Genomic DNA, 10,999 nt, shown 5'->3' with positions numbered 1-10,999 from the left:
GAGAACAAGACCGCTGTGGTTGTGGGGACAGTTACAGATGACGTGCGGATTCTGGAAGTGCCCAAGCTGAAGGTGTGTGAACTGCGGGTGAGCAGCTGGGCCGAAGTCGCATCCTCAAGGCTGGGGGTAAGATCCTCACCTTTGACCAGCTGGCTCTGGAGTCTCCCAAGGGCCGAGGCACTGTGCTCCTGTACCGACATTTTGGCAAGGCCCCAGGAACCCCACACAGCCACACCAAACCCTATGTCCGTTCCAAGGGCCGGAAGTTCGAGCGTGCCAGGGGCCGAAGGGCCAGCCGAGGCTACAAAAACTAACCTTGGATCTTACTGTTAATAAAAAAGCTTTGGATGTTGAAAAAAAAAAAAGAAAGAAAGCTGCATCCCAGGCTCCGTGACTGGGTGATCATTATAATCTGTGTAATACTAGTCACACGCTGTGCCTACACACTTGTGAAGGTTAACAAGACGCCCTTCCTCTGCTCCGTGAGTCTTTCGGAGAAAGCTCTTAAGCAAGCATCATTTTTAATGTCTTTTGAAAATGTTCAAAAACACATTGGGTCTCCTCTGTCCACTGTCTGCCATGTCTTGCTTGTGGGACCTTAAGCCAGCCGTGTCGTTTGTAAAGTCAGCTCCCGGTCTTGTCTTCTCACTCCTGGGATTTGGGCAGGGATGGAATGAGAAGCTGTGAGGGAATGTCCCACAAAGACTACAAAGCCCGGTCCTGCACTGTCAATCCTCCGGCCAGGTCTCTCAGTCACACGGCTGGGGCTCACTGGTCCTTTATCTTCCGTTATTCCTTGTGTCTAATCCACATACTCAGACTTGGGCAAGAGAAGTTCTCTGGCTCCCTGAAGATAAAGCTGCCCTGCCTTCAAGAACCCAGCTCCAAATGACCTTGGACCCCTAGGTCAGAAGAGGAGAGTGCTCACTAGAAGAGACAAAGGACCCAGAGCAATAGACTGCTGCAGACTAGCCAGGACATTCACGAAAAGACTAGAGGGAGTGGCTAGGTAAGTTGTCACGCCTTCCTACACTGTGCCCTCAGAGCTCCCGCATCAGAAAATAGCTTCCCTGATAGCAAAGTGTCAAACAAAGATTTTCATTCAGAGGCCATTGAAGGTGGGGACCAACACATTCCCTAACAACAAAGCCTAACTCTAAAGCTGTTAAAAATCTAGTCAGGCTGAAAACATTCATTTTCCTCAAGAAACGTTCATTGATGCCACCACGGCCAGAGTGTTCTGAGTCTCAACTCCTCGTACTTCTGCCTTTGTGAATTCACAGAGGAACCATGACAATGGCCACCACCGCCACCACCATCACCACCACCACCCACTTTACTATGTCCCAGGAAGTATGCTTATTTTTAAATAGGAATCTTTCAATTACAGAGATTACCTCCTGACAAAAACAGACAAAAAGTCTGGTTTTTTTGTTCACACTTCACAGATAAAACTCATAGAGGTTAAGTAAGTAATCCTGGACCACACAGCACAGGAATGACTACACTGGGACTCCAAGCCCATTCTCAAAGCTCTTCACTGGTTTGCCTCTCTTGGGCACATCAGAACAACCCTTCATCCGTATGCCTTCAGAAGCCGACCATTGGGTAGGGGTGTGCAAGCCCCCATGCTTGGTGTTGCTTAGACTCTGAGCTTGCTTTCCAGAATGTCCATCCACGGCTCTCATAGGCAGTGTGTATGCCAATTTTTACTCTAACTAAAAGGTCGATGGTGACAACCAACCAGAGGTGTGTGTAGCTAACTAGCAGTGACAATACAGAGCCAACCTTACGCAGTCACATTTATTCAAGTTAATCATTTGTTAGATTATTGACAGACCCACCCATACAGCAATACGCTCTGCTCCCGACTCTGAGCCCAGCGTGGAGAAACCGACCAGCCCTAGGCAAATGCACTGGCCTAAATTTCTGGTTCTCACTGGCCCCTGTCACAGAATTTTTCTGTTTCCAAAGGACAATAGGCACTTATTCCAGACCACATCACTAGCCCCCTGTCTGAGCCACAAAGCACCAGCTGCTGGTGGCAGACTGTGAAAAATACCTCTCAGGTTTTCTGCAGTGGACTGCAGCGGTATTATATCAGCCCACAACACATGTGAGAGCCAAGATATATGTGAGTGCCTGGTGTGGGCAATTCCTCACCCAGACACCTGTGCTAAAGAGAGGTTCCTCCATCCCTTCACCCGGCAGCCAAAGTCAGTGTGAGGGATGATGCTCATCTGGCCTCTCTCACTTCCTTTGGCAGCTGGAGGTGGGTCGAGCATCTGAGGATCCTGGTGTCTCTTACAGGAGAGTGCAAGGCTCTTGATCTAGAATGTTAGCAGCGGAGGCTGTTATCTGAGCTCCACTATGCTCAGTGGCCTGCACCCTCAGTCTGGTGCCACAGCACAGAATGCAGGGCCATGTGTCAAGGCTGAGTGACAGACGTTGCCATCTTTGGGTTGTTTGTTTGTTTGTTTCAGGCCTTCTCTCTCAACAGTATACTTAAAATAATGCTTATTTTTTTTCCAACCACAAAAGTAGTGTGCATGCTTTGTAAACAGATGGAAAAATATTTGGGAAACACACTGCCTGTAATCCCATCCAGAGAAAACCACCATTACCTGGTGTTGGTACTTTCAGTAATCTTTAAATGTAATATGTTTATGTTTTATAAGAGAAATTACATTACCCTTGTACAGTTATGCATTGCTTTGTGTGAGTGCGCATGTGTACGTGTGTGTGTGTGCGTGTGTGTGTGTGTGTGTGTGTGTTTGGGAGTCTATTCACACACATGTGTTCAGGTGCAGGTAGAGCCAGACATTAACTTCAGGAGTCTTTCCTCAGACTCCCTTTTACCTTATATCCTGAAGCAAGTCTCTCCCTGGCTTGGAGCTCAATAAGTAGGCTAGGCTGGCTGGCCAGGGCGGGGCCTAAGATTTACCTGTCTCTGCCTCCTGGACTTACAGGTGCCCTCTCGTGCCTGGCTGTCTCAGATGGAATATGGGGGCCTAAACTCCAGTCTACATGAGCACACAAGCACCATCTGAGCTAGCTCCCGAGACTCCTGTCTTGCTTTTTAAAAGAGAATTTGTGGTAAACATCTTTACATGATGGACACAGAGCCTTCTTTGGAAAGTAGCCTGGGGACTTGTCAGCTCAGAACTCCTTTATTTGAGTCCTGTTCAGTCTAGAGGTAGATGACCTAAACCATTCATCCTCTCATCTAAAGTAGCAAAACAAAGACTCCGGCATAACAGGGGCCATGCCTGACGACTTTCCACCGAGTGCAATCTCTACTGGGCACACATGATTTATCTCGGGCTTCTGTTACAATATCCAGAGATTCTGAGTCTGTGGGTCTGTTAACACAACAAAGCATGCTTGTAGTGGTTTCCAACTCACAATCTACAAATTCCCAGTATAACCTGAAGTGTGGAACAATAATTATGAAGTCTATTAGAAGGTCTTGGTTTGGTGGAACCCCCAACACCCCTACAGTGGCTCAGCCAATTACCTGAAGGCAGCAGCTGCTGAAAGGTCAGAGGTCAGGTGAGGCAGCCTCAGGATTTATACCCACTTCAGGATGCATTGACCCATATCAGACCCTTTTATGAGTTGAGACCAGGCAGCGATCATCAATATTGTTACAACAGGATTGTGACAATCCCCTCCCCAAGTGGAGCACACTGCTGGCAGCATCAGCCTCACAGCCTCTTTGCTCAATTCAGCCTTTAGATGCAAAATGGGAATTAATTCTGAGCACACTCAGAGTTGGAGATGTGTAGTAAAGGTAATGTCTTAGTCAGGGTTTCTAGTCCTGCACAAAACATCATGACCAAGAAGCAAGTTGGGGAGGAAAGGGTTTATTCAGCTTACACTTCCACATTTGCTGTTGATCTCCAAAGGAAGTCAGGACTGGAACTCAAGCAGGTCTTGAAGCAGGAACAAATGCAGAGGCCATGGAGGGATGTTACTTATTGGCTTGCATTCTTCCCTTTATAGCTGAGTTTAATTTGCACTTGGGGGTCCCATCCCAAAAGGAGTAGAAACTTAATCTTAGCCAAGTTGGAGATCCCCAACTTTGCTCAAAATAGGGACCAAGTTTTGGAGAATTGTGAAAGGACACTTTGGCAGACGCTTAGTAATTGTCTCTTCTGGAGGAGAGTGTGTGTGTGTGTGTGTGTGTGTGTGTGTGTGTGTGTCTGTGTGTGTCTGTGTGTGTCTGTGTGGTTTGTGTGTGTGTGCCTGTGCCTGTGTGTGGTATGTGTGTGTGTATGTGTGTGTGTGAGTGTGTCTGTGTCTGTGTGGTTTGTGTGTGTGTGCCTGTGCCTGTGTGTGGTACGTGTGTGTGTATGTGTGGTGTGTGTGTGTGTTTGGGTATGTGTACTTGCTCGAGAACATGTCTATGCCTGTACTTACATTAGCATGAAGATCTGTGTGTGTGCATGTGTATGCATGCATCTCTATGTCCATGAATACATTTATTATAAAATTTGAGAGCAGAACAATTATAATACAATGTACAAATAATGAAATGCATGACCATCTTTATTTTACTTTATGTCTGTGTGTGATATGTGTATGTGTCTGTGTGTGTGCATGTGCGTGGAGGCCACAGGTTGCTATTTTGTGTCTTCTTACTGCTCTCCACCTTACTTTTGAGACAAGGCCTCTCATTGACCAGAGCTCACTAGTTTGGCTAGACTGCTACCCGGTGAGCCCCAAGGATCCTCCCGTAGCCACTCCCCACAGCTGGCATTACAGGAATATGCCACTGCACTCGGCTTCGTATATGGGAGCTGGGGATCTGAACTCAGATCCTCACACTTGTGCAGCAGGCATCTCACTGCCTGAACCATCCCTCTTGCCTCTCTTCATTTTTTTTTGCCTCTCTTCATTTTTAACTTCCATAAAACCACACAAGAGCCTTCACTGGTTTTATCGAATTCTTGTTTTCAGACCCATCCTCGGCTATGATCTAACCATCACGTAATACTCTCAGACTAATGATTCTCTAGTGTAGGAAGGAAGTCACTGTGTCGCGTGTGTAACTTCAATGCTGGCTGACATTTTCCTGTATGTTAACAAGATAAAAGTGAAGCAGCAGAGATACACGCCAGCTTATCACCCACTCCTGAACAACTTCTGAGCTGAGTCAGATGACAGTTTTAGATACAGAAACATGTCCTCCATCATTTGTACTATTCAACCCTGCTCCATCTGAACACACAGCGTACTCTTAAGTATTCCTACGATGGCTAATTTCAAATTGCCAAAGTCACAGTGTGGGGGCCTGAAGTTAGGAAGCAATGCTTGACATTATGTGGCGCACTGCCATCAGATACAGATATGACACAGACTTGTAAGACAATTACAAATAAGTTTAATGTACTTTGCCCCTGTTTTTAATATAATTTGGGTAATTCTAAGTTTATGTAATTCCATTTTAACAATGGCTGCGCACATGGATGGATACATTGTAGACAAATGTATTTGATAGACATCCTTCCTTATTCCTTTCGTTTATCTAAATACGAATCATGTCATATGTAGACTTTTGTCGCTGAGTTCTTTTGTCTATTATGAGAGTTCCAAAGTTTAGTCATGTTGTAGCAGGTAATAATAATGGTGATAATACTGATATATAAACATTCGCTTACAAATAGATGAACTCACATAAAATATTAAGTGGTTCTATTTTTAAAATATAATATACAAAAGCATTCTATTTGTCAGAGTTCCAAGCACAGTTTACTTCTCAGGAAATGTACCTATCTATTCTTCTTTTGTTGAAAATCGACTACTTTCATAAATATATTCTAATTATAGCTTCCCCATTCTCAGCTCCTCCCAGAGTCTCCCTGTCTCCCCTACTTTTCAAATCCATACTCCTTTCTGTTGTTAGAAAACGAATAGGTTTCTAAAGAATAATGGTCCAGGTAAAACCAAAACAAAGAAACCAGAATAGGACAAAACAAACAAACAGAAGAAAAAAAGTCAACAAACCTCCAAAGATGCCAACGAGTTTGTTTTGTGTCAGCCATCTACTGCTGGGCATGGGGCCTGCCTTATGTGTGGTTTGTAGCCTCTGTCAGAGAGAACCAATTTTTCATTTGTGAGTAGTTATCAGTTGGAGAGAGTCTCTGGGTTAGGGATGGGGGCTTGTGTCTAATTCTCTCAGCTTTGGGACCCCACTGGACACAGATCTATGCAGGCCCTGAGCATGTCACTAGTCTCTGTGAGTTCTCATGTGCTTTGTTTGGTCCTGTTGTGCTTAGAAGGCCTTGTTTCTTTGTGTTCTCCATTCCCTTTGGCTCTTATTATCTTTCTACCTTCTTATAGCATTTCCATAGCATTTTCTGAGCCCTAAGGGGAGGGATTTGATAGAGACATCCCATTTAGGGCTGAGTAGTCCAAGGCCTCTTACTCTCTGCACCTTGTCCAGATGTGGATTTGTATTTGTTCCCATCTACGGCATGCAGGAGGAGACTTCTCTAATGATAGCTGAGCAAGACACTGACTAACGAGTACAGCAGAATGTCATTAGAAGTCATTTCATGGCTACGTTCCCTTAGCAGGACTGTAGTACTTGGTTTTCCCTTAGGTCACTGGTCTATGTGGTCTCAGGCTCTCAGTGACACCAAGAGTGTCAGGGATGGGTTCCATCTCATTTACTCCAGCAGGCTTTGCGCCAGGGCTCCACTAGCACATCTTGCATGTAGCTCATCATGCTGGATTAAAGGGTTTGTAGCTGGGCTAGTGTTTTCTCTTCCCCCTTGAATGTGTGCACCATACCTTTCCAGTACCATGGACACTAGTCCATAAAAGGGAAGGTTTTAAGTAGTTACCAGCTCAACTTCTCCATGTTCTGTGAGTTGTGTATATGTTCTCTTCAGCAACAGTGCCTTACCATCAATTTGTGGAGTTCAACCCGTAGCTTTTTTTGTCCATGGATGCTTCAGTATCAATGCATGTTCTACTGTCTTTTTGTTTTGATTTGTTCTTAGTTTTTTAGACAGGGTTTCTCTGTGTAGCCCTGGCTGTCTTGGTACTGACTCTGTAGACCAAACTGGCCTTGAACTCACAGAGATCTGCCTGCCTCTGCCGCCTGAGTGCTTAAATTAAAGGCATCCACTACCACTTCCCAACTCCTGTTTGCTGCCTTAAAGTTTCTACTGCACGCTGAGATAGCAATGCACACACACAGAGCTAGAGCCAACTAGGGATTCCCGGAAACCACACCAAAGCTTCGGGTCTACCCTTCAGAATACAGCATTACCAGCTGCTTGTCCCAAGGAATGAGCTCTTGTGGCTCTTGGTGACACCCAATGGAGCATTCCTGTCTAGAAAAAAAAGAGTAACTCAGGTAACTCAGCAGTGTTCATTCCCTGCCTTGCTCCATAATAGCTCAACCTTCATCATTTGGACTCAATGACTGAGAGAAAAAATAATCGCCACTTAATTGAATGTTTACATTGTAATAATTCTCTTGAGAAACATCACAGTTTATAGGAAAGATGTTTTCTTCTCCAGCTACCTGTGTCATGGATGGGCGTGAACAGACAGCATCTCCACAAAAGCTTACCTCACCGCCCTTTTGTGTCTTTGTCAGCTGTCCTAGACTAACACCTGGGACACAGAGACAATGAGTTAGCAATGGCCATCACCTGAGGAACTGTATTTATTAGTATCTTTTCTTGTCTCTGTCACACAACACTTGACAAGAACAACACAAAAGAGCAAGAAAGGGTTTATTTTGATTCAGTTTGAGAGTTCAGCCCACTATGGTGAGGAAGTCATGGCAACGGGAATGATGCAGCTGGCCACAGCTTATCCACATTCAGGCATCAGGAAGAGATGAATGCTGGACATTCTACTCATTTTCTCCTTTTTATTCAGAGATGTGAGTCCATGGGATGGAGCCACTCACGTTCAGAGTAGGTTTTCCTTCTTCGGTTCAACCTTTTTGGATGGACAACCATAGACACATCAACCATGTTTCCATGGTAGTTGTAAAGCCAGTTAAGTTGACCTGAAGATTAACTATCACAGTAACCAATGCCCTTGGCCTTGCCTAAGAGATTACAGAAGATACCAGGTGTGAAAATGCTTTATGATGCTAAAATGATATCTCAAGGTAGCAGTTCTTTATAGAGATATCAAAAGGATGTATGTGGCTCCATGAAAGGCTGTAATACATACATTCCCATTATGATTTTTAGTCACCAACATTAGAAAGGCATATGTTGGGGCTAAAGAGATGGTTCAGTGGTTAAGAGCACTGGCTATTTCTTTAGAGGACATGGGTTCAATTCCCAGCACCTACATGTCAGCTCACAACTGTCTGTAACTCCAGTTCCAAGGGATGCATGGCACCAGGCTTGCAAGTAATGCACATATATGATGTGTGTGCAGATAAAATATACATACTCATAAAACAGAATGAATAAATCTGTTTTTAAAGGACATATGTCCACTCATATATCTAACATATGGATCAACTAAAAGTGTGAAGAAACCCCTTCCCACCTTCCCTGCTCTCCTCTGGCTTTCAAAGTGCTCTGTACAGATGGTCCCAAATTTACAGTCTTTCAGCTTCACTAGTGCGCAAAGAGTAATGTACCTTGGGTAGAACTTGTGCTCTGAGTTGTAACTGTGGCCTTTCTGGGTTAGCTACATGATATGATATTTTTGGGGGGCAGCAACAAAGTATAGCTCCTAGTCAACCCTGATCATAAGAGGAAATGATACAATACTCCACATCAGAAGAAGGCCTATACTAGGTTAGATATATCACATGGACTTCAGGCTCAGGAAGTTTCTGCCTCACGATGGGGCTCTTAGGACGTAACGACATTGCAAACTGGGGAATGACCTTAATCTGCTTTGTTTTCTGTGTTTTGTTGGAATCAGTTCCGGAAAAGACCACAGTTCTCTCTGTTCCCAAGATGTTCCCCATCTGTGCTGGTTTGAATGAAAATGGGTCCCATCAGCTCATAGGGAGTGACACTATTAGAAAGCCTTGTTGGAGTAGGTATGGCCTTGTTGAAGTTTCAAATGTTGAAGCCAGGCCCAGTGTCTCTCTCTCTTCCTGCTGCCTTCCCATCCAGATATAGAACTCTCAGCTATCTGTCCAGCACCATGTCTGCCTGCATGCTGCCATACTTCCAGCCATGATGATAATGGACTAAACCTCTGGACCTATAAGCCATCCCCAATTAAATGTCTGCCTTTATAACAGTTGCTTCAGTCATGGTGTCTCTTCACAGAAACGCAAACCCTAAGATACCATCCTTTGACGGTTGTTCCCCATCCACAACCCAGACTTACCTATTAACTGAGACTCATTTTATTATTACCTCTTACACAAGCCTTCCCTGAACATCCGTGACTGTATCCCACTCAAGACTTCTAGTACATTCTAGGCGCTCCACAGACATAGAGGAGTTATGTCTTCCTGTAGGTTATAGTCATTTCCCTAGGGTTCTGAGGGAAACTAAAGATCAGAAGTGGACCCTGCCAGTTTGCCCTTCCCATGGGATAATTGTGGAAGGAAATCTTTATCCCGTTGATTCTGCTGCCAACAGCCTCAGGAAAGGTCACCCACAGAGACAAAGATGTCCTATCTCATTACCAAATTCAGGAAGCCCTTGCCAGGACCCTTAATTTCTTGTGTTAAAACAACAAACAGGGTGACTCCACTACAATCTCTAATAAGTACCATGGGTCAACAATTACTCATTTATACTAGAGATTCCTCTGCCTGACAGGCTAAGATGAAAATTTGTGTTCTTACCGGAAAGAGCTATAAATTAGTTTTATGCCATTGTTAAACCCAGAGGCAAAACAAGACAGGATTGAAAGTGGGGGAGGGTCAACATGAAAACCCTGACTGCTTCTAACAACAAAGCCAGCAACTTTGGGGACCATATGAAGAGAGAATGGAGCAAGAGAGGTCAATGAAATTGAGACAAATAGAAATTCACACAGCACTCTGGGAGAACACCTTATCTTCTATGAACATCTGAATGAAAATCTTACTTTCTGTTTTAATGAATGAACAAATAAATGACAAACTATATAGAGCAATCCCATATCTCCCAACAACATACAAATAAAGCCAATTATATCCCACCCATCTGAATTATCCTTGAGTTCTCCAAGGCCAATGAAGCCCCTAAAATGGTACTTTTTATTTACACTTTTGACACATTATTTCATGACCATAAAATTAGAAATGTTATTTCCAAGAATATCCTTGCAATATTTAGGCATCTATGTTGATAGGCACCTTTTAACAGCTGGAGGTGTGCCTAGCAAAACATTAATAATACTCCCGTTAAGATGGTGGATGATTGTAAGAGGGATGCTACTCTTGTCTTTGTGCAAATGCAGAATTTTCTAAAAATTTTAGTGCTAGGAACACATTATCTCCAAATCAGTAAACAGTAAGTTTAAAAATATACCCACCAGCCCACTGTGATCTGAGATAGGTAAAAAAGACCTTTGAAACGACCTATCTAGAGGAGACCGGAGTCACCCTGGCTTGACTTTGGAATGGTGCACACATCCTTTCTCTGCAGAAGATTTATCTTCTCATTATGCTCACTCTTTACTTAAAATTAGGATTAGATCCAGGTACCTGGCTCCTCTGCCAACTAATGAGCTAAGAGGCAGAAGAAAGAAAGTCAGCTTGGAATGAAATCAAATATGAGCTGCATAGCATCTACACGGGGATAACTGAGTGTGGCAAATGGATAAAGAGGGATGGGGTGCCCCAGTGCGGGTGGATCCAACCTTTTACACTCTCTGTCAGAGTGTCCCTGTAGGCTATTGGTAGAAGCAGACCCCCCCTCCCAGACGTAATGTGAGAGAGGCTGAGATGAAGGTTCAGGATGTGCTGAGGCTGGGATGGTTCAGGACGTGCTGAGGATGGGATGGTTGAGGACGTGCTGAGGATGGGATGGTTGAGGAGGTGCTGAGGATGTGCTGGTTG

At 44.3% G+C, this 10,999-nt stretch overlaps 1 protein-coding gene and 1 pseudogene across 1 annotated transcript in view; both read left to right on the top strand.

Moving 5' to 3' along the window:
• Positions 1-374, top strand: part of LOC114609861 — a 1,063-nt pseudogene extending 689 nt beyond the window's left edge.
• The window catches only part of Siah3 (siah E3 ubiquitin protein ligase family member 3), a 70,329-nt gene that overhangs the window by 37,744 nt on the left and 21,586 nt on the right, over positions 1-10,999 (top strand). The gene's annotated exons all lie outside the window — the stretch shown is intronic.

Source organism: Grammomys surdaster, unplaced genomic scaffold (genome assembly GCF_004785775.1).
Source record: "Grammomys surdaster isolate TR1022 unplaced genomic scaffold, NIH_TR_1.0 125985, whole genome shotgun sequence".
Taxonomy (NCBI): domain Eukaryota; kingdom Metazoa; phylum Chordata; class Mammalia; order Rodentia; family Muridae; genus Grammomys; species Grammomys surdaster.
The sequence above is the reverse complement of the archived record's forward strand: the minus strand, read 5'-3'. Positions and strand labels throughout refer to the sequence as shown.